Here is a 21579-nt window from a genome sequence, read left to right on the forward strand (position 1 = left end):
GGCATATTAATTATTACTACTTGATTTCTACAAGTAGTTTACATTGGATTTTGACAAACATGTTCACAATTTGTTGAAGGAATAGTGATTAAAATGTTGCTGAAATCTTTGATTTGTCAAGGTAGGACTATATTTTCAGGGATCATTTCTGTAGAATGCAAAGGGAGAAATGTGCTTGAAAGTGTCCATACTCACCTTCCACGATGATGAATTTTAGGGTTCTTGTCTCATTAGGACTGCTGTTGGCAGTGCTGCTCTCTGCAGATGCTGCCACCATTTGATGACTTGGTCATCTTTCCTGATGGGAAGATGGCTGGCGGGAACTCATTCAGAGTGGTTGTTTGAATGCTAAATGTCTATTTTTGTTTTAAAAACAGCTGAGTTTGCAAGTTTGTGTTTTTGTCTATTTTGAAAACTATGCTTTTTTTTTTTTCTGTATTTTTCAGATGGAAAGGAAAAAAATGACATTATACTTCTATGTGGGAAGATTATTTGCAGTGTGACACGCAGTAGCTGCCAATGTTTTTCCTTTGGCTTCTGCGCTTGGAGGAATTGCAAAACTGAAACAACGCTCACGGAACCCAAGGAAAAATTATGGTGCTTTATATGTTAAAAAGATAAAGAAAATACTGTCATCACTGACAAACCATTCTTTCGGAAGCAAAAGAAACATGCCAGACCATTCTGTTTTTAAAGTGGTGGAAACAAAAATACTCCATCTGTGTTTTAGTTTCTCCTGTTACTGCGCTGAACAAGACTGTGAGGTGCTGTTAAAACTTTGCTCGGCTTACCAAAAGGACATCCAAAAGAATCAAGATAGCCAATATAAGGCATCAAGAAATGTTACAATTTGAGAGAAAAGAATTGCAAAATTATTTTTCTTTAGAATAGGACATTGGCAAACAGGCATATTAATTATTACTACTTGATTTCTACAAGTAGTTTACATTGGATTTTGACAAACATGTTCACAATTTGTTGAAGGAATAGTGATTAAAATGTTGCTGAAATCTATGATTTGTCAAGGTAGGATTATATTTTCAGGGATCATTTCTGTAGAATGCAAAGGGAGAAATGTGCTCGAAAGTGTCCATACTCACCTTCCACGATGATGAATTTTAGGGTTCTTGTCTCATTAGGACTGCTGTTGGCAGTGCTGCTCTCTGCAGATGCTGCCACCATTTGATGACTTGGTCATCTTTCCTGATGGGAAGATGGCTGGCGGGAACTCATTCAGAGTGGTTGTTTGAATGCTAAATGTCTATTTTTGTTTTAAAAACAGCTGAGTTTGCAAGTTTGTGTTTTTGTCTATTTTGAAAACTATGCTTTTTTTTTTTTTTTTGTATTTGTCAGATGGAAAGGAAAAAAATGACATTATACTTCTATGTGGGAAGATTATTTGCAGTGTGACACGCAGTAGCTGCCAATGTTTTTCCTTTGGCTTCTGCGCTTGGAGGAATTGCAAAACTGAAACAACGCTCACGGAACCCAAGGAAAAATTATGGTGCTTTATATGTTAAAAAGATAAAGAAAATACTGTCATCACTGACAAACCATTCTTTCGGAAGCAAAAGAAACATGCCAGACCATTCTGTTTTTAAAGTGGTGGAAACAAAAATACTCCATCTGTGTTTTAGTTTCTCCTGTTACTGCGCTGAACAAGACTGTGAGGTGCTGTTAAAACTTTGCTCGGCTTACCAAAAGGACATCCAAAAGAATCAAGATAGCCAATATAAGGCATCAAGAAATGTTACAATTTGAGAGAAAAGAATTGCTAAATTATTTTTCTTTAGAATAGGACATTGGCAAACAGGCATATTAATTATTACTACTTGATTTCTACAAGTAGTTTACATTGGATTTTGACAAACATGTTCACAATTTGTTGAAGGAATAGTGATTAAAATGTTGCTGAAATCTTTGATTTGTCAAGGTAGGACTATATTTTCAGGGATCATTTCTGTAGAATGCAAAGGGAGAAATGTGCTCGAAAGTGTCCATGCTCACCTTTCACGATGATGAATTTTAGGGTTCTTGTCTCATTAGGACTGCTGTTGGCAGTGCTGCTCTCTGCAGATGCTGCCACCATTTGATGACTTGGTCATCTTTCCTGATGGGAAGATGGCTGGCGGGAACTCATTCAGAGTGGTTGTTTGAATGCTAAATGTCTATTTTTGTTTTAAAAACAGCTGAGTTTGCAAGTTTGTGTTTTTGTCTATTTTGAAAACTATGTTTTTTTTTTTTTTTTTGGATTTGTCAGATGGAAAGGAAAAAAATGACATTATACTTCTATGTGGGAAGATTATTTGCAGTGTGACACGCAGTAGCTGCCAATGTTTTTCCTTTGGCTTCTGCGCTTGGAGGAATTGCAAAACTGAAAAAACGCTCACGGAACCCAAGGAAAAATTATGGTGCTTTATATGTTAAAAAGATAAAGAAAATACTGTCATCACTGACAAACCATTCTTTCGGAAGCAAAAGAAACATGCCAGACCATTCTGTTTTTAAAGTGGTGGAAACAAAAATACTCCATCTGTGTTTTAGTTTCTCCTGTTACTGCGCTGAACAAGACTGTGAGGTGCTGTTAAAACTTTGCTCGGCTTACCAAAAGGACATTCAAAAGAATCAAGATAGCCAATATAAGGCATCAAGAAATGTTACAATTTGAGAGAAAAGAATTGCAAAATTATTTTTCTTTAGAATAGGACATTGGCAAACAGGCATATTAATTATTACTACTTGATTTCTACAAGTAGTTTACATTGGATTTTGACAAACATGTTCACAATTTGTTGAAGGAATAGTGATTAAAATGTTGCTGAAATCTTTGATTTGTCAAGGTAGGACTATATTTTCAGGGATCATTTCTGTAGAATGCAAAGGGAGAAATGTGCTCGAAAGTGTCCATACTCACCTTCCACGATGATGAATTTTAGGGTTCTTGTCTCATTAGGACTGCTGTTGGCAGTGCTGCTCTCTGCAGATGCTGCCACCATTTGATGACTTGGTCATCTTTTCTGATGGGAAGGTGGCTGGCGGGAACTCATTCAGAGTGGTTGTTTGAATGCTAAATGTCTATTTTTGTTTTAAAAACAGCTGAGTTTGCAAGTTTGTGTTTTTGTCTATTTTGATAACTATGTTTTTTTTTTTTTTGTATTTGTCAGATGGAAAGGAAAAAAATGACATTATACTTCTCTGTGGGAAGATTATTTGCAGTGTGACACGCAGTAGCTGCCAATATTTTTCCTTTGGCTTCTGCGCTTGGAGGAATTGCAAAACTGAAACAACGCTCACGGAACCCAAGGAAAAATTATGGTGCTTTATATGTTAAAAAGATAAAGAAAATACTGTCATCACTGACAAACCATTCTTTCGGAAGCAAAAGAAACATGCCAGACCATTCTGTTTTTAAAGTGGTGGAAACAAAAATACTCCATCTGTGTTTTAGTTTCTCCTGTTACTGCGCTGAACAAGACTGTGAGGTGCTGTTAAAACTTTGCTCGGCTTACCAAAAGGACATCCAAAAGAATCAAGATAGCCAATATAAGGCATCAAGAAATGTTACAATTTGAGAGAAAAGAATTGCAAAATTATTTTTCTTTAGAATAGGACATTGGCAAACAGGCATATTAATTATTACTACTTGATTTCTACAAGTAGTTTACATTGGATTTTGACAAACATGTTCACAATTTGTTGAAGGAATAGTGATTAAAATGTTGCTGAAATCTTTGATTTGTCAAGGTAGGACTATATTTTCAGGGATCATTTCTGTAGAATGCAAAGGGAGAAATGTGCTCGAAAGTGTCCATACTCACCTTCCACGATGATGAATTTTAGGGTTCTTGTCTCATTAGGACTGCTGTTGGCAGTGCTGCTCTCTGCAGATGCTGCCACCATTTGATGACTTGGTCATCTTTCCTGATGGGAAGATGGCTGGCGGGAACTCATTCAGAGTGGTTGTTTGAATGCTAAATGTCTATTTTTGTTTTAAAAACAGCTGAGTTTGCAAGTTTGTGTTTTTGTCTATTTTGAAAACTATGCTTTTTTGTTTTTTTGGATTTGTCAGATGGAAAGGAAAAAAATGACATTATACTTCTATGTGGGAAGATTATTTGCAGTGTGACACGCAGTAGCTGCCAATGTTTTTCCTTTGGCTTTTGCGCTTGGAGGAATTGCAAAACTGAAACAACGCTCACGGAACCCAAGGAAAAATGATGGTGCTTTATATGTTAAAAAGATAAAGAAAATACTGTCATCACTGACAAACCATTCTTTCGGAAGCAAAAGAAACATGCCAGACCATTCTGTTTTTAAAGTGGTGGAAACGAAAATACTCCATCTGTGTTTTAGTTTCTCCTGTTACTGCGCTGAACAAGACTGTGAGGTGCTGTTAAAACTTTGCTCGGCTTACCAAAAGGACATCCAAAAGAATCAAGATAGCCAATATAAGGCATCAAGAAATGTTACAATTTGAGAGAAAAGAATTGCAAAATTATTTTTCTTTAGAATAGGACATTGGCAAACAGGCATATTAATTATTACTACTTGATTTCTACAAGTAGTTTACATTGGATTTTGACAAACATGTTCACAATTTGTTGAAGGAATAGTGATTAAAATGTTGCTGAAATCTTTGATTTGTCAAGGTAGGGCTATTATTTCAGCGATCATTTCTGTAGAATGCAAAGGGAGAAATGTGCTCGAAAGTGTCCATACTCACCTTCCACGATGATCAATTTTAGGGTTTTTGTCTCATTAGGACTGCTGTTGGCAGTGCTGCTCTCTGCAGATGCTGCCACCATTTGATGACTTGGTCATCTTTCCTGATGGGAAGATGGCTGGCGGGAACTCATTCAGAGTGGTTGTTTGAATGCTAAATGTCTATTTTTGTTTTAAAAACAGCTGAGTTTGCAAGTTTGTGTTTTTGTCTATTTTGAAAACTATGCTTTTTTTTTTTTTGGATTTGTCGGATGGAAAGGAAAAAAATGACATTATACTTCTATGTGGGAAGATTATTTGCAGTGTGACACGCAGTAGCTGCCAATGTTTTTCCTTTGGCTTCTGCGCTTGGAGGAATTGCAAAACTGAAAGAACGCTCACGGAACCCAAGGAAAAATTATGGTGCTTTATATGTTAAAAAGATAAAGAAAATACTGTCATCACTGACAAACCATTCTTTCGGAAGCAAAAGAAACATGTCAGACCATTCTGTTTTTAAAGTGGTGGAAACAAAAATACTCCATCTGTGTTTTAGTTTCTCCTGTTACTGCGCTGAACAAGACTGTGAGGTGCTGTTAAAACTTTGCTCGGCTTACCAAAAGGACATCCAAAAGAATCAAGATAGCCAATATAAGGCATCAAGAAATGTTACAATTTGAGAGAAAAGAATTGCAAAATTATTTTTCTTTAGAATAGGACATTGGCAAACAGGCATATTAATTATTACTACTTGATTTCTACAAGTAGTTTACATTGGATTTTGACAAACATGTTCACAATTTGTTGAAGGAATAGTGATTAAAATGTTGCTGAAATCTTTGATTTGTCAAGGTAGGACTATATTTTCAGGGATCATTTCTGTAGAATGCAAAGAGAGAAATTTGCTCGAAAGTGTCCATGCTCACCTTTCACGATGATGAATTTTAGGGTTCTTGTCTCATTAGGACTGATGTTGGCAGTGCTGCTCTCTGCAGATGCTGCCACCATTTGATGACTTGGTCATCTTTCCTGATGGGAAGATGGCTGGCGGGAACTCATTCAGAGTGGTTGTTTGAATGCTAAATGTCTATTTTTGTTTTAAAAACAGCTGAGTTTGCAAGTTTGTGTTTTTGTCTATTTTGAAAACTATGTTTTTTTTTTTTTTTTTGGATTTGTCAGATGGAAAGGAAAAAAATGACATTATACTTCTATGTGGGAAGATTATTTGCAGTGTGACACGCAGTAGCTGCCAATGTTTTTCCTTTGGCTTCTGCGCTTGGAGGAATTGCAAAACTGAAAAAACGCTCACGGAACCCAAGGAAAAATTATGGTGCTTTATATGTTAAAAAGATAAAGAAAATACTGTCATCACTGACAAACCATTCTTTCGGAAGCAAAAGAAACATGCCAGACCATTCTGTTTTTAAAGTGGTGGAAACAAAAATACTCCATCTGTGTTTTAGTTTCTCCTGTTACTGCGCTGAACAAGACTGTGAGGTGCTGTTAAAACTTTGCTCGGCTTACCAAAAGGACATTCAAAAGAATCAAGATAGCCAATATAAGGCATCAAGAAATGTTACAATTTGAGAGAAAAGAATTGCAAAATTATTTTTCTTTAGAATAGGACATTGGCAAACAGGCATATTAATTATTACTACTTGATTTCTACAAGTAGTTTACATTGGATTTTGACAAACATGTTCACAATTTGTTGAAGGAATAGTGATTAAAATGTTGCTGAAATCTTTGATTTGTCAAGGTAGGACTATATTTTCAGGGATCATTTCTGTAGAATGCAAAGGGAGAAATGTGCTCGAAAGTGTCCATACTCACCTTCCACGATGATGAATTTTAGGGTTCTTGTCTCATTAGGACTGCTGTTGGCAGTGCTGCTCTCTGCAGATGCTGCCACCATTTGATGACTTGGTCATCTTTTCTGATGGGAAGGTGGCTGGCGGGAACTCATTCAGAGTGGTTGTTTGAATGCTAAATGTCTATTTTTGTTTTAAAAACAGCTGAGTTTGCAAGTTTGTGTTTTTGTCTATTTTGATAACTATGTTTTTTTTTTTTTTTGTATTTGTCAGATGGAAAGGAAAAAAATGACATTATACTTCTCTGTGGGAAGATTATTTGCAGTGTGACACGCAGTAGCTGCCAATATTTTTCCTTTGGCTTCTGCGCTTGGAGGAATTGCAAAACTGAAACAACGCTCACGGAACCCAAGGAAAAATTATGGTGCTTTATATGTTAAAAAGATAAAGAAAATACTGTCATCACTGACAAACCATTCTTTCGGAAGCAAAAGAAACATGCCAGACCATTCTGTTTTTAAAGTGGTGGAAACAAAAATACTCCATCTGTGTTTTAGTTTCTCCTGTTACTGCGCTGAACAAGACTGTGAGGTGCTGTTAAAACTTTGCTCGGCTTACCAAAAGGACATCCAAAAGAATCAAGATAGCCAATATAAGGCATCAAGAAATGTTACAATTTGAGAGAAAAGAATTGCAAAATTATTTTTCTTTAGAATAGGACATTGGCAAACAGGCATATTAATTATTACTACTTGATTTCTACAAGTAGTTTACATTGGATTTTGACAAACATGTTCACAATTTGTTGAAGGAATAGTGATTAAAATGTTGCTGAAATCTTTGATTTGTCAAGGTAGGACTATATTTTCAGGGATCATTTCTGTAGAATGCAAAGGGAGAAATGTGCTCGAAAGTGTCCATACTCACCTTCCACGATGATGAATTTTAGGGTTCTTGTCTCATTAGGACTGCTGTTGGCAGTGCTGCTCTCTGCAGATGCTGCCACCATTTGATGACTTGGTCATCTTTCCTGATGGGAAGATGGCTGGCGGGAACTCATTCAGAGTGGTTGTTTGAATGCTAAATGTCTATTTTTGTTTTAAAAACAGCTGAGTTTGCAAGTTTGTGTTTTTGTCTATTTTGAAAACTATGCTTTTTTGTTTTTTTGGATTTGTCAGATGGAAAGGAAAAAAATGACATTATACTTCTATGTGGGAAGATTATTTGCAGTGTGACACGCAGTAGCTGCCAATGTTTTTCCTTTGGCTTCTGCGCTTGGAGGAATTGCAAAACTGAAACAACGCTCACGGAACCCAAGGAAAAATGATGGTGCTTTATATGTTAAAAAGATAAAGAAAATACTGTCATCACTGACAAACCATTCTTTCGGAAGCAAAAGAAACATGCCAGACCATTCTGTTTTTAAAGTGGTGGAAACGAAAATACTCCATCTGTGTTTTAGTTTCTCCTGTTACTGCGCTGAACAAGACTGTGAGGTGCTGTTAAAACTTTGCTCGGCTTACCAAAAGGACATCCAAAAGAATCAAGATAGCCAATATAAGGCATCAAGAAATGTTACAATTTGAGAGAAAAGAATTGCAAAATTATTTTTCTTTAGAATAGGACATTGGCAAACAGGCATATTAATTATTACTACTTGATTTCTACAAGTAGTTTACATTGGATTTTGACAAACATGTTCACAATTTGTTGAAGGAATAGTGATTAAAATGTTGCTGAAATCTTTGATTTGTCAAGGTAGGACTATAATTTTCAGGGATCATTTCTGTAGAATGCAAAGGGAGAAATGTGCTCGAAAGTGTCCATACTCACCTTCCACGATGATGAATTTTAGGGTTCTTGTCTCATTAGGACTGCTGTTGGCAGTGCTGCTCTCTGCAGATGCTGCCACCATTTGATGACTTGGTCATCTCTCCTGATGGGAAGATGGCTGGCGGGAACTCATTCGGAGTGGTTGTTTGAATGCTAAATGTCTATTTTTGTTTTAAAAACAGCTGAGTTTGCAAGTTTGTGTTTTTGTCTATTTTGAAAACTATGCTTTTTTTTTTTTGTATTTGTCAGATGGAAAGGAAAAAAATGACATTATACTTCTATGTGGGAAGATTATTTGCAGTGTGACACGCAGTAGCTGCCAATGTTTTTCCTTTGGCTTCTGCGCTTGGAGGAATTGCAAAACTGAAACAACGCTCACGGAACCCAAAGAAAAATTATGGTGCTTTATATGTTAAAAAGATAAAGAAAATACTGTCATCACTGACAAACCATTCTTTCGGAAGCAAAAGAAACATGCCAGACCATTCTGTTTTTAAAGTGGTGGAAACAAAAATACTCCATCTGTGTTTTAGTTTCTCCTGTTACTGCGCTGAACAAGACTGTGAGGTGCTGTTAAAACTTTGCTCGGCTTACCAAAAGGACATCCAAAAGAATCAAGATAGCCAATATAAGGCATCAAGAAATGTTACAATTTGAGAGAAAAGAATTGCTAAATTATTTTTCTTTAGAATAGGACATTGGCAAACAGGCATATTAATTATTACTACTTGATTTCTACAAGTAGTTTACATTGGATTTTGACAAACATGTTCACAATTTGTTGAAGGAATAGTGATTAAAATGTTGCTGAAATCTTTGATTTGTCAAGGTAGGACTATATTTTCAGGGATCATTTCTGTAGAATGCAAAGGGAGAAATGTGCTCGAAAGTGTCCATACTCACCTTCCACGATGATGAATTTTAGGGTTCTTGTCTCATTAGGACTGCTGTTGGCAGTGCTGCTCTCTGCAGATGCTGCCACCATTTGATGACTTGGTCATCTTTCCTGATGGGAAGATGGCTGGCGGGAACTCATTCAGAGTGGTTGTTTGAATGCTAAATGTCTATTTTTGTTTTAAAAACAGCTGAGTTTGCAAGTTTGTGTTTTTGTCTATTTTGAAAACTATGCTTTTTTTTTTTTTTTTTGTATTTGTCAGATGGAAAGGAAAAAAATGACATTATACTTCTATGTGGGAAGATTATTTGCAGTGTGACACGCAGTAGCTGCCAATGTTTTTCCTTTGGCTTCTGCGCTTGGAGGAATTGCAAAACTGAAACAACGCTCACGGAACCCAAGGAAAAATTATGGTGCTTTATATGTTAAAAAGATAAAGAAAATACTGTCATCACTGACAAACCATTCTTTCGGAAGCAAAAGAAACATGTCAGACCATTCTGTTTTTAAAGTGGTGGAAACAAAAATACTCCATCTGTGTTTTAGTTTCTCCTGTTACTGCGCTGAACAAGACTGTGAGGTGCTGTTAAAACTTTGCTCGGCTTACCAAAAGGACATCCAAAAGAATCAAGATAGCCAATATAAGGCATCAAGAAATGTTACAATTTGAGAGAAAAGAATTGCAAAATTATTTTTCTTTAGAATAGGACATTGGCAAACAGGCATATTAATTATTACTACTTGATTTCTACAAGTAGTTTACATTGGATTTTGACAAACATGTTCACAATTTGTTGAAGGAATAGTGATTAAAATGTTGCTGAAATCTTTGATTTGTCAAGGTAGGACTATATTTTCAGGGATCATTTCTGTAGAATGCAAAGAGAGAAATTTGCTCGAAAGTGTCCATGCTCACCTTTCACGATGATGAATTTTAGGGTTCTTGTCTCATTAGGACTGCTGTTGGCAGTGCTGCTCTCTGCAGATGCTGCCACCATTTGATGACTTGGTCATCTTTCCTGATGGGAAGATGGCTGGCGGGAACTCATTCAGAGTGGTTGTTTGAATGCTAAATGTCTATTTTTGTTTTAAAAACAGCTGAGTTTGCAAGTTTGTGTTTTTGTCTATTTTGAAAACTATGTTTTTTTTTTTTTTTTTGGATTTGTCAGATGGAAAGGAAAAAAATGACATTATACTTCTATGTGGGAAGATTATTTGCAGTGTGACACGCAGTAGCTGCCAATGTTTTTCCTTTGGCTTCTGCGCTTGGAGGAATTGCAAAACTGAAAAAACGCTCACGGAACCCAAGGAAAAATTATGGTGCTTTATATGTTAAAAAGATAAAGAAAATACTGTCATCACTGACAAACCATTCTTTCGGAAGCAAAAGAAACATGCCAGACCATTCTGTTTTTAAAGTGGTGGAAACAAAAATACTCCATCTGTGTTTTAGTTTCTCCTGTTACTGCGCTGAACAAGACTGTGAGGTGCTGTTAAAACTTTGCTCGGCTTACCAAAAGGACATTCAAAAGAATCAAGATAGCCAATATAAGGCATCAAGAAATGTTACAATTTGAGAGAAAAGAATTGCAAAATTATTTTTCTTTAGAATAGGACATTGGCAAACAGGCATATTAATTATTACTACTTGATTTCTACAAGTAGTTTACATTGGATTTTGACAAACATGTTCACAATTTGTTGAAGGAATAGTGATTAAAATGTTGCTGAAATCTTTGATTTGTCAAGGTAGGACTATATTTTCAGGGATCATTTCTGTAGAATGCAAAGGGAGAAATGTGCTCGAAAGTGTCCATACTCACCTTCCACGATGATGAATTTTAGGGTTCTTGTCTCATTAGGACTGCTGTTGGCAGTGCTGCTCTCTGCAGATGCTGCCACCATTTGATGACTTGGTCATCTTTCCTGATGGGAAGATGGCTGGCGGGAACTCATTCAGAGTGGTTGTTTGAATGCTAAATGTCTATTTTTGTTTTAAAAACAGCTGAGTTTGCAAGTTTGTGTTTTTGTCTATTTTGAAAACTATGTTTTTTTTTTTTTTTTTGGATTTGTCAGATGGAAAGGAAAAAAATGACATTATACTTCTATGTGGGAAGATTATTTGCAGTGTGACACGCAGTAGCTGCCAATGTTTTTCCTTTGGCTTCTGCGCTTGGAGGAATTGCAAAACTGAAAAAACGCTCACGGAACCCAAGGAAAAATTATGGTGCTTTATATGTTAAAAAGATAAAGAAAATACTGTCATCACTGACAAACCATTCTTTCGGAAGCAAAAGAAACATGCCAGACCATTCTGTTTTTAAAGTGGTGGAAACAAAAATACTCCATCTGTGTTTTAGTTTCTCCTGTTACTGCGCTGAACAAGACTGTGAGGTGCTGTTAAAACTTTGCTCGGCTTACCAAAAGGACATTCAAAAGAATCAAGATAGCCAATATAAGGCATCAAGAAATGTTACAATTTGAGAGAAAAGAATTGCAAAATTATTTTTCTTTAGAATAGGACATTGGCAAACAGGCATATTAATTATTACTACTTGATTTCTACAAGTAGTTTACATTGGATTTTGACAAACATGTTCACAATTTGTTGAAGGAATAGTGATTAAAATGTTGCTGAAATCTTTGATTTGTCAAGGTAGGACTATATTTTCAGGGATCATTTCTGTAGAATGCAAAGGGAGAAATGTGCTCGAAAGTGTCCATACTCACCTTCCACGATGATGAATTTTAGGGTTCTTGTCTCATTAGGACTGCTGTTGGCAGTGCTGCTCTCTGCAGATGCTGCCACCATTTGATGACTTGGTCATCTTTTCTGATGGGAAGGTGGCTGGCGGGAACTCATTCAGAGTGGTTGTTTGAATGCTAAATGTCTATTTTTGTTTTAAAAACAGCTGAGTTTGCAAGTTTGTGTTTTTGTCTATTTTGATAACTATGTTTTTTTTTTTTTTTGTATTTGTCAGATGGAAAGGAAAAAAATGACATTATACTTCTCTGTGGGAAGATTATTTGCAGTGTGACACGCAGTAGCTGCCAATATTTTTCCTTTGGCTTCTGCGCTTGGAGGAATTGCAAAACTGAAACAACGCTCACGGAACCCAAGGAAAAATTATGGTGCTTTATATGTTAAAAAGATAAAGAAAATACTGTCATCACTGACAAACCATTCTTTCGGAAGCAAAAGAAACATGCCAGACCATTCTGTTTTTAAAGTGGTGGAAACAAAAATACTCCATCTGTGTTTTAGTTTCTCCTGTTACTGCGCTGAACAAGACTGTGAGGTGCTGTTAAAACTTTGCTCGGCTTACCAAAAGGACATCCAAAAGAATCAAGATAGCCAATATAAGGCATCAAGAAATGTTACAATTTGAGAGAAAAGAATTGCAAAATTATTTTTCTTTAGAATAGGACATTGGCAAACAGGCATATTAATTATTACTACTTGATTTCTACAAGTAGTTTACATTGGATTTTGACAAACATGTTCACAATTTGTTGAAGGAATAGTGATTAAAATGTTGCTGAAATCTTTGATTTGTCAAGGTAGGACTATATTTTCAGGGATCATTTCTGTAGAATGCAAAGGGAGAAATGTGCTCGAAAGTGTCCATACTCACCTTCCACGATGATGAATTTTAGGGTTCTTGTCTCATTAGGACTGCTGTTGGCAGTGCTGCTCTCTGCAGATGCTGCCACCATTTGATGACTTGGTCATCTTTCCTGATGGGAAGATGGCTGGCGGGAACTCATTCAGAGTGGTTGTTTGAATGCTAAATGTCTATTTTTGTTTTAAAAACAGCTGAGTTTGCAAGTTTGTGTTTTTGTCTATTTTGAAAACTATGCTTTTTTGTTTTTTTGGATTTGTCAGATGGAAAGGAAAAAAATGACATTATACTTCTATGTGGGAAGATTATTTGCAGTGTGACACGCAGTAGCTGCCAATGTTTTTCCTTTGGCTTCTGCGCTTGGAGGAATTGCAAAACTGAAACAACGCTCACGGAACCCAAGGAAAAATGATGGTGCTTTATATGTTAAAAAGATAAAGAAAATACTGTCATCACTGACAAACCATTCTTTCGGAAGCAAAAGAAACATGCCAGACCATTCTGTTTTTAAAGTGGTGGAAACGAAAATACTCCATCTGTGTTTTAGTTTCTCCTGTTACTGCGCTGAACAAGACTGTGAGGTGCTGTTAAAACTTTGCTCGGCTTACCAAAAGGACATCCAAAAGAATCAAGATAGCCAATATAAGGCATCAAGAAATGTTACAATTTGAGAGAAAAGAATTGCAAAATTATTTTTCTTTAGAATAGGACATTGGCAAACAGGCATATTAATTATTACTACTTGATTTCTACAAGTAGTTTACATTGGATTTTGACAAACATGTTCACAATTTGTTGAAGGAATAGTGATTAAAATGTTGCTGAAATCTTTGATTTGTCAAGGTAGGACTATATTTTCAGGGATCATTTCTGTAGAATGCAAAGGGAGAAATGTGCTCGAAAGTGTCCATACTCACCTTCCACGATGATGAATTTTAGGGTTCTTGTCTCATTAGGACTGCTGTTGGCAGTGCTGCTCTCTGCAGATGCTGCCACCATTTGATGACTTGGTCATCTCTCCTGATGGGAAGATGGCTGGCGGGAACTCATTCGGAGTGGTTGTTTGAATGCTAAATGTCTATTTTTGTTTTAAAAACAGCTGAGTTTGCAAGTTTGTGTTTTTGTCTATTTTGAAAACTATGCTTTTTTTTTTTTGTATTTGTCAGATGGAAAGGAAAAAAATGACATTATACTTCTATGTGGGAAGATTATTTGCAGTGTGACACGCAGTAGCTGCCAATGTTTTTCCTTTGGCTTCTGCGCTTGGAGGAATTGCAAAACTGAAACAACGCTCACGGAACCCAAAGAAAAATTATGGTGCTTTATATGTTAAAAAGATAAAGAAAATACTGTCATCACTGACAAACCATTCTTTCGGAAGCAAAAGAAACATGCCAGACCATTCTGTTTTTAAAGTGGTGGAAACAAAAATACTCCATCTGTGTTTTAGTTTCTCCTGTTACTGCGCTGAACAAGACTGTGAGGTGCTGTTAAAACTTTGCTCGGCTTACCAAAAGGACATCCAAAAGAATCAAGATAGCCAATATAAGGCATCAAGAAATGTTACAATTTGAGAGAAAAGAATTGCAAAATTATTTTTCTTTAGAATAGGACATTGGCAAACAGGCATATTAATTATTACTACTTGATTTCTACAAGTAGTTTACATTGGATTTTGACAAACATGTTCACAATTTGTTGAAGGAATAGTGATTAAAATGTTGCTGAAATCTTTGATTTGTCAAGGTAGGACTATATTTTCAGGGATCATTTCTGTAGAATGCAAAGGGAGAAATGTGCTCGAAAGTGTCCATACTCACCTTCCACGATGATGAATTTTAGGGTTCTTGTCTCATTAGGACTGCTGTTGGCAGTGCTGCTCTCTGCAGATGCTGCCACCATTTGATGACTTGGTCATCTTTCCTGATGGGAAGATGGCTGGCGGGAACTCATTCAGAGTGGTTGTTTGAATGCTAAATGTCTATTTTTGTTTTAAAAACAGTTGAGTTTGCAAGTTTGTGTTTTTGTCTATTTTGAAAACTATGCTTTTTTTTTTTTTGTATTTGTCAGATGGAAAGGAAAAAAATGACATTATACTTCTATGTGGGAAGATTATTTGCAGTGTGACACGCAGTAGCTGCCAATGTTTTTCCTTTGGCTTCTGCGCTTGGAGGAATTGCAAAACTGAAACAACGCTCACGGAACCCAAGGAAAAATGATGGTGCTTTATATGTTAAAAAGATAAAGAAAATACTGTCATCACTGACAAACCATTCTTTCGGAAGCAAAAGAAACATGCCAGATCATTCTGTTTTTAAAGTGGTGGAAACAAAAATACTCCATCTGTGTTTTAGTTTCTCCTGTTACTGCGCTGAACAAGACTGTGAGGTGCTGTTAAAACTTTGCTCGGCTTACCAAAAGGACATCCAAAAGAATCAAGATAGCCAATATAAGGCATCAAGAAATGTTACAATTTGAGAGAAAAGAATTGCAAAATTATTTTTCTTTAGAATAGGACATTGGCAAACAGGCATATTAATTATTACTACTTGATTTCTACAAGTAGTTTACATTGGATTTTGACAAACATGTTCACAATTTGTTGAAGGAATAGTGATTAAAATGTTGCTGAAATCTTTGATTTGTCAAGGTAGGACTATATTTTCAGGGATCGTTTCTGTAGAATGCAAAGGGAGAAATGTGCTCGAAAGTGTCCATACTCACCTTCCACGATGATGAATTTTAGGGTTCTTGTCTCATTAGGACTGCTGTTGGCAGTGCTGCTCTCTGCAGATGCTGCCACCATTTGATGACTTGGTCATCTTTCCTGATGGGAAGATGGCTGGCGCGAACTCATTCAGAGTGGTTGTTTGAATGCTAAATGTCTATTTTTGTTTTAAAAACAGCTGAGTTTGCAAGTTTGTGTTTTTGTCTATTTTGAAAACTATGCTTTTTTTTTTTTTTTTGTATTTGTCAGATGGAAAGGAAAAAAATGACATTATACTTCTATGTGGGAAGATTATTTGCAGTGTGACACGCAGTAGCTGCCAATGTTTTTCCTTTGGCTTCTGCGCTTGGAGGAATTGCAAAACTGAAACAACGCTCACGGAACCCAAGGAAAAATTATGGTGCTTTATATGTTAAAAAGATAAAGAAAATACTGTCATCACTGACAAACCATTCTTTCGGAAGCAAAAGAAACATGCCAGACCATTCTGTTTTTAAAGTGGTGGAAACAAAAATACTCCATCTGTGTTTTAGTTTCTCCTGTTACTGCGCTGAACAAGACTGTGAGGTGCTGTTAAAACTTTGCTCGGCTTACCAAAAGGACATCCAAAAGAATCAAGATAGCCAATATAAGGCATCAAGAAATGTTACAATTTGAGAGAAAAGAATTGCAAAATTATTTTTCTTTAGAATAGGACATTGGCAAACAGGCATATTAATTATTACTACTTGATTTCTACAAGTAGTTTACATTGGATTTTGACAAACATGTTCACAATTTGTTGAAGGAATAGTGATTAAAATGTTGCTGAAATCTTTGATTTGTCAAGGTAGGACTATATTTTCAGGGATCATTTCTGTAGAATGCAAAGGGAGAAATGTGCTCGAAAGTGTCCATACTCACCTTCCACGATGATGAATTTTAGGGTTCTTGTCTCATTAGGACTGCTGTTGGCAGTGCTGCTCTCTGCAGATGCTGCCACCATTTGATGATTTGGTCATCTTTCCTGATGGGAAGGTGGCTGGCGGGAACTCATTCAGAGTGGTTGTTTGAATGCTAAATGTCTATTTTTGTTTTAAAAACAGCTGAGTTTGCAAGTTTGTGTTTTTGTCTATTTTGAAAACTATGCTTTTTTTTTTTTTTTGTATTTGTCAGATGGAAAGGAAAAAAATGACATTATACTTCTATGTGGGAAGATTATTTGCAGTGTGACACGCAGTAGCTGCCAATGTTTTTCCTTTGGCTTCTGCGCTTGGAGGAATTGCAAAACTGAAACAACGCTCACGGAACCCAAGGAAAAATTATGGTGCTTTATATGTTAAAAAGATAAAGAAAATACTGTCATCACTGACAAACCATTCTTTCGGAAGCAAAAGAAACATGCCAGACCATTCTGTTTTTAAAGTGGTGGAAACAAAAATACTCCATCTGTGTTTTAGTTTCTCCTGTTACTGCGCTGAACAAGACTGTGAGGTGCTGTTAAAACTTTGCTCGGCTTACCAAAAGGACATCCAAAAGAATCAAGATAGCCAATATAAGGCATCAAGAAATGTTACAATTTGAGAGAAAAGAATTGCAAAATTATTTTTCTTTAGAATAGGACATTGGCAAACAGGCATATTAATTATTACTACTTGATTTCTACAAGTAGTTTACATTGGATTTTGACAAACATGTTCACAATTTGTTGAAGGAATAGTGATTAAAATGTTGCTGAAATCTTTGATTTGTCAAGGTAGGACTATATTTTCAGGGATCATTTCTGTAGAATGCAAAGGGAGAAATGTGCTCGAAAGTGTCCATACTCACCTTCCACGATGATGAATTTTAGGGTTCTTGTCTCATTAGGACTGCTGTTGGCAGTGCTGCTCTCTGCAGATGCTGCCACCATTTGATGATTTGGTCATCTTTCCTGATGGGAAGGTGGCTGGCGGGAACTCATTCAGAGTGGTTGTTTGAATGCTAAATGTCTATTTTTGTTTTAAAAACAGCTGAGTTTGCAAGTTTGTGTTTTTGTCTATTTTGAAAACTATGCTTTTTTTTTTTTTGTATTTGTCAGATGGAAAGGAAAAAAATGACATTATACTTCTATGTGGGAAGATTATTTGCAGTGTGACACGCAGTAGCTGCCAATGTTTTTCCTTTGGCTTCTGCGCTTGGAGGAATTGCAAAACTGAAACAACGCTCACGGAACCCAAGGAAAAATTATGGTGCTTTATATGTTAAAAAGATAAAGAAAATACTGTCATCACTGACAAACCATTCTTACGGAATCAAAAGAAACATGCCAGACCATTCTGTTTTTAAAGTGGTGGAAACAAAAATACTCCATCTGTGTTTTAGTTTCTCCTGTTACTGCGCTGAACAAGACTGTGAGGTGCTGTTAAAACTTTGCTCGGCTTACCAAAAGGACATCCAAAAGAATCAAGATAGCCAATATAAGGCATCAAGAAATGTTACAATTTGAGAGAAAAGAATTGCAAAATTATTTTTCTTTAGAATAGGACATTGGCAAACAGGCATATTAATTATTACTACTTGATTTCTACAAGTAGTTTACATTGGATTTTGACAAACATGTTCACAATTTGTTGAAGGAATAGTGATTAAAATGTTGCTGAAATCTTTGATTTGTCAAGGTAGGACTATATTTTCAGGGATCATTTCTGTAGAATGCAAAGGGAGAAATGTGCTCGAAAGTGTCCATACTCACCTTCCACGATGATGAATTTTAGGGTTCTTGTCTCATGAGGACTGCTGTTGGCAGTGCTGCTCTCTGCAGATGCTGCCACCATTTGATGACTTGGTCATCTTTCCTGATGGGAAGATGGCTGGCGGGAACTCATTCAGAGTGGTTGTTTGAATGCTAAATGTCTATTTTTGTTTTAAAAACAGCTGAGTTTGCAAGTTTGTGTTTTTGTCTATTTTGAAAACTATGCTTTTTTTTTTTTTGTATTTGTCAGATGGAAAGGAAAAAAATGACATTATACTTCTATGTGGGAAGATTATTTGCAGTGTGACACGCAGTAGCTGCCAATGTTTTTCCTTTGGCTTCTGCGCTTGGAGGAATTGCAAAACTGAAACAACGCTCACGGAACCCAAGGAAAAATTATGGTGCTTTATATGTTAAAAAGATAAAGAAAATACTGTCATCACTGACAAACCATTCTTTCGGAAGCAAAAGAAACATGCCAGACCATTCTGTTTTTAAAGTGGTGGAAACAAAAATACTCCATCTGTGTTTTAGTTTCTCCTGTTACTGCGCTGAACAAGACTGTGAGGTGCTGTTAAAACTTTGCTCGGCTTACCAAAAGGACATTCAAAAGAATCAAGATAGCCAATATAAGGCATCAAGAAATGTTACAATTTGAGAGAAAAGAATTGCAAAATTATTTTTCTTTAGAATAGGACATTGGCAAACAGGCATATTAATTATTACTACTTGATTTCTACAAGTAGTTTACATTGGATTTTGACAAACATGTTCACAATTTGTTGAAGGAATAGTGATTAAAATGTTGCTGAAATCTTTGATTTGTCAAGGTAGGACTATATTTTCAGGGATCATTTCTGTAGAATGCAAAGGGAGAAATGTGCTCGAAAGTGTCCATACTCACCTTCCACGATGATGAATTTTAGGGTTCTTGTCTCATTAGGACTGCTGTTGGCAGTGCTGCTCTCTGCAGATGCTGCCACCATTTGATGACTTGGTCATCTTTTCTGATGGGAAGGTGGCTGGCGGGAACTCATTCAGAGTGGTTGTTTGAATGCTAAATGTCTATTTTTGTTTTAAAAACAGCTGAGTTTGCAAGTTTGTGTTTTTGTCTATTTTGATAACTATGTTTTTTTTTTTTTTTGTATTTGTCAGATGGAAAGGAAAAAAATGACATTATACTTCTCTGTGGGAAGATTATTTGCAGTGTGACACGCAGTAGCTGCCAATATTTTTCCTTTGGCTTCTGCGCTTGGAGGAATTGCAAAACTGAAACAACGCTCACGGAACCCAAGGAAAAATTATGGTGCTTTATATGTTAAAAAGATAAAGAAAATACTGTCATCACTGACAAACCATTCTTTCGGAAGCAAAAGAAACATGCCAGACCATTCTGTTTTTAAAGTGGTGGAAACAAAAATACTCCATCTGTGTTTTAGTTTCTCCTGTTACTGCGCTGAACAAGACTGTGAGGTGCTGTTAAAACTTTGCTCGGCTTACCAAAAGGACATCCAAAAGAATCAAGATAGCCAATATAAGGCATCAAGAAATGTTACAATTTGAGAGAAAAGAATTGCAAAATTATTTTTCTTTAGAATAGGACATTGGCAAACAGGCATATTAATTATTACTACTTGATTTCTACAAGTAGTTTACATTGGATTTTGACAAACATGTTCACAATTTGTTGAAGGAATAGTGATTAAAATGTTGCTGAAATCTTTGATTTGTCAAGGTAGGACTATATTTTCAGGGATCATTTCTGTAGAATGCAAAGGGAGAAATGTGCTCGAAAGTGTCCATACTCACCTTCCACGATGATGAATTTTAGGGTTCTTGTCTCATTAGGACTGCTGTTGGCAGTGCTGCTCTCTGCAGATGCTGCCACCATTTGATGACTTGGTCATCTTTCCTGATGGGAAGATGGCTGGCGGGAACTCATTCAGAGTGGTTGTTTGAATGCTAAATGTCTATTTTTGTTTTAAAAACAGCTGAGTTTGCAAGTTTGTGTTTTTGTCTATTTTGAAAACTATGCTTTTTTGTTTTTTTGGATTTGTCAGATGGAAAGGAAAAAAATGACATTATACTTCTATGTGGGAAGATTATTTGCAGTGTGACACGCAGTAGCTGCCAATGTTTTTCCTTTGGCTTCTGCGCTTGGAGGAATTGCAAAACTGAAACAACGCTCACGGAACCCAAGGAAAAATGATGGTGCTTTATATGTTAAAAAGATAAAGAAAATACTGTCATCACTGACAAACCATTCTTTCGGAAGCAAAAGAAACATGCCAGACCATTCTGTTTTTAAAGTGGTGGAAACGAAAATACTCCATCTGTGTTTTAGTTTCTCCTGTTACTGCGCTGAACAAGACTGTGAGGTGCTGTTAAAACTTTGCTCGGCTTACCAAAAGGACATCCAAAAGAATCAAGATAGCCAATATAAGGCATCAAGAAATGTTACAATTTGAGAGAAAAGAATTGCAAAATTATTTTTCTTTAGAATAGGACATTGGCAAACAGGCATATTAATTATTACTACTTGATTTCTACAAGTAGTTTACATTGGATTTTGACAAACATGTTCACAATTTGTTGAAGGAATAGTGATTAAAATGTTGCTGAAATCTTTGATTTGTCAAGGTAGGACTATATTTTCAGGGATCATTTCTGTAGAATGCAAAGGGAGAAATGTGCTCGAAAGTGTCCATACTCACCTTCCACGATGATGAATTTTAGGGTTCTTGTCTCATTAGGACTGCTGTTGGCAGTGCTGCTCTCTGCAGATGCTGCCACCATTTGATGACTTGGTCATCTCTCCTGATGGGAAGATGGCTGGCGGGAACTCATTCGGAGTGGTTGTTTGAATGCTAAATGTCTATTTTTGTTTTAAAAACAGCTGAGTTTGCAAGTTTGTGTTTTTGTCTATTTTGAAAACTATGCTTTTTTTTTTTTGTATTTGTCAGATGGAAAGGAAAAAAATGACATTATACTTCTATGTGGGAAGATTATTTGCAGTGTGACACGCAGTAGCTGCCAATGTTTTTCCTTTGGCTTCTGCGCTTGGAGGAATTGCAAAACTGAAACAACGCTCACGGAACCCAAAGAAAAATTATGGTGCTTTATATGTTAAAAAGATAAAGAAAATACTGTCATCACTGACAAACCATTCTTTCGGAAGCAAAAGAAACATGCCAGACCATTCTGTTTTTAAAGTGGTGGAAACAAAAATACTCCATCTGTGTTTTAGTTTCTCCTGTTACTGCGCTGAACAAGAC

At 36.2% G+C, this 21579-nt stretch overlaps 24 non-coding genes across 24 annotated transcripts; all 24 read left to right on the top strand.

Annotated features, from left to right (window-relative positions):
• Positions 1-123: 123 nt before the first annotated feature.
• LOC143984761 (small nucleolar RNA U3) lies at positions 124-338 on the top strand. Its single transcript, XR_013275114.1, has one exon. It is a non-coding gene; the product is annotated as a small nucleolar RNA U3 (small nucleolar RNA).
• Positions 339-1028: 690 nt separating this feature from the next.
• LOC143986434 (small nucleolar RNA U3) lies at positions 1029-1243 on the top strand. Its single transcript, XR_013276527.1, has one exon. It is a non-coding gene; the product is annotated as a small nucleolar RNA U3 (small nucleolar RNA).
• Positions 1244-1935: 692 nt separating this feature from the next.
• On the top strand, positions 1936-2150 carry LOC143985055 (small nucleolar RNA U3). The gene has a single exon (XR_013275368.1). It is a non-coding gene; the product is annotated as a small nucleolar RNA U3 (small nucleolar RNA).
• Positions 2151-2842: 692 nt separating this feature from the next.
• Positions 2843-3057, top strand: LOC143984959 (small nucleolar RNA U3). Its single transcript, XR_013275287.1, has one exon. It is a non-coding gene; the product is annotated as a small nucleolar RNA U3 (small nucleolar RNA).
• A 689-nt stretch (positions 3058-3746) lies between these two features.
• Positions 3747-3961, top strand: LOC143984698 (small nucleolar RNA U3). Its single transcript, XR_013275060.1, has one exon. It is a non-coding gene; the product is annotated as a small nucleolar RNA U3 (small nucleolar RNA).
• Positions 3962-4654: 693 nt separating this feature from the next.
• LOC143985187 (small nucleolar RNA U3) lies at positions 4655-4866 on the top strand. The gene has a single exon (XR_013275482.1). It is a non-coding gene; the product is annotated as a small nucleolar RNA U3 (small nucleolar RNA).
• Positions 4867-5555: 689 nt separating this feature from the next.
• On the top strand, positions 5556-5770 carry LOC143984901 (small nucleolar RNA U3). Its single transcript, XR_013275237.1, has one exon. It is a non-coding gene; the product is annotated as a small nucleolar RNA U3 (small nucleolar RNA).
• Positions 5771-6462: 692 nt separating this feature from the next.
• Positions 6463-6677, top strand: LOC143984960 (small nucleolar RNA U3). The gene has a single exon (XR_013275288.1). It is a non-coding gene; the product is annotated as a small nucleolar RNA U3 (small nucleolar RNA).
• Positions 6678-7367: 690 nt separating this feature from the next.
• LOC143984700 (small nucleolar RNA U3) lies at positions 7368-7582 on the top strand. Its single transcript, XR_013275061.1, has one exon. It is a non-coding gene; the product is annotated as a small nucleolar RNA U3 (small nucleolar RNA).
• A 693-nt stretch (positions 7583-8275) lies between these two features.
• On the top strand, positions 8276-8488 carry LOC143984972 (small nucleolar RNA U3). Its single transcript, XR_013275298.1, has one exon. It is a non-coding gene; the product is annotated as a small nucleolar RNA U3 (small nucleolar RNA).
• A 688-nt stretch (positions 8489-9176) lies between these two features.
• Positions 9177-9391, top strand: LOC143984701 (small nucleolar RNA U3). Its single transcript, XR_013275062.1, has one exon. It is a non-coding gene; the product is annotated as a small nucleolar RNA U3 (small nucleolar RNA).
• A 693-nt stretch (positions 9392-10084) lies between these two features.
• Positions 10085-10299, top strand: LOC143984912 (small nucleolar RNA U3). The gene has a single exon (XR_013275246.1). It is a non-coding gene; the product is annotated as a small nucleolar RNA U3 (small nucleolar RNA).
• Positions 10300-10991: 692 nt separating this feature from the next.
• LOC143984702 (small nucleolar RNA U3) lies at positions 10992-11206 on the top strand. Its single transcript, XR_013275063.1, has one exon. It is a non-coding gene; the product is annotated as a small nucleolar RNA U3 (small nucleolar RNA).
• Positions 11207-11898: 692 nt separating this feature from the next.
• LOC143984961 (small nucleolar RNA U3) lies at positions 11899-12113 on the top strand. Its single transcript, XR_013275289.1, has one exon. It is a non-coding gene; the product is annotated as a small nucleolar RNA U3 (small nucleolar RNA).
• Positions 12114-12803: 690 nt separating this feature from the next.
• Positions 12804-13018, top strand: LOC143984703 (small nucleolar RNA U3). The gene has a single exon (XR_013275064.1). It is a non-coding gene; the product is annotated as a small nucleolar RNA U3 (small nucleolar RNA).
• A 690-nt stretch (positions 13019-13708) lies between these two features.
• LOC143984977 (small nucleolar RNA U3) lies at positions 13709-13923 on the top strand. The gene has a single exon (XR_013275302.1). It is a non-coding gene; the product is annotated as a small nucleolar RNA U3 (small nucleolar RNA).
• Positions 13924-14611: 688 nt separating this feature from the next.
• Positions 14612-14826, top strand: LOC143984704 (small nucleolar RNA U3). Its single transcript, XR_013275065.1, has one exon. It is a non-coding gene; the product is annotated as a small nucleolar RNA U3 (small nucleolar RNA).
• Positions 14827-15515: 689 nt separating this feature from the next.
• On the top strand, positions 15516-15730 carry LOC143985108 (small nucleolar RNA U3). The gene has a single exon (XR_013275412.1). It is a non-coding gene; the product is annotated as a small nucleolar RNA U3 (small nucleolar RNA).
• A 692-nt stretch (positions 15731-16422) lies between these two features.
• On the top strand, positions 16423-16637 carry LOC143984799 (small nucleolar RNA U3). Its single transcript, XR_013275148.1, has one exon. It is a non-coding gene; the product is annotated as a small nucleolar RNA U3 (small nucleolar RNA).
• A 691-nt stretch (positions 16638-17328) lies between these two features.
• LOC143984800 (small nucleolar RNA U3) lies at positions 17329-17543 on the top strand. Its single transcript, XR_013275149.1, has one exon. It is a non-coding gene; the product is annotated as a small nucleolar RNA U3 (small nucleolar RNA).
• Positions 17544-18232: 689 nt separating this feature from the next.
• Positions 18233-18447, top strand: LOC143984539 (small nucleolar RNA U3). Its single transcript, XR_013274922.1, has one exon. It is a non-coding gene; the product is annotated as a small nucleolar RNA U3 (small nucleolar RNA).
• A 689-nt stretch (positions 18448-19136) lies between these two features.
• Positions 19137-19351, top strand: LOC143984963 (small nucleolar RNA U3). The gene has a single exon (XR_013275290.1). It is a non-coding gene; the product is annotated as a small nucleolar RNA U3 (small nucleolar RNA).
• A 690-nt stretch (positions 19352-20041) lies between these two features.
• On the top strand, positions 20042-20256 carry LOC143984705 (small nucleolar RNA U3). Its single transcript, XR_013275066.1, has one exon. It is a non-coding gene; the product is annotated as a small nucleolar RNA U3 (small nucleolar RNA).
• Positions 20257-20946: 690 nt separating this feature from the next.
• LOC143984981 (small nucleolar RNA U3) lies at positions 20947-21161 on the top strand. Its single transcript, XR_013275303.1, has one exon. It is a non-coding gene; the product is annotated as a small nucleolar RNA U3 (small nucleolar RNA).
• The last annotated feature ends 418 nt before the right edge of the window (positions 21162-21579 follow it).

Source organism: Lithobates pipiens, unplaced genomic scaffold (assembly GCF_037356315.1).
Source record: "Lithobates pipiens isolate NorthernLeopardFrog02 unplaced genomic scaffold, aLitPip1_a1.2 Scaffold_16, whole genome shotgun sequence".
Taxonomy (NCBI): domain Eukaryota; kingdom Metazoa; phylum Chordata; class Amphibia; order Anura; family Ranidae; genus Lithobates; species Lithobates pipiens.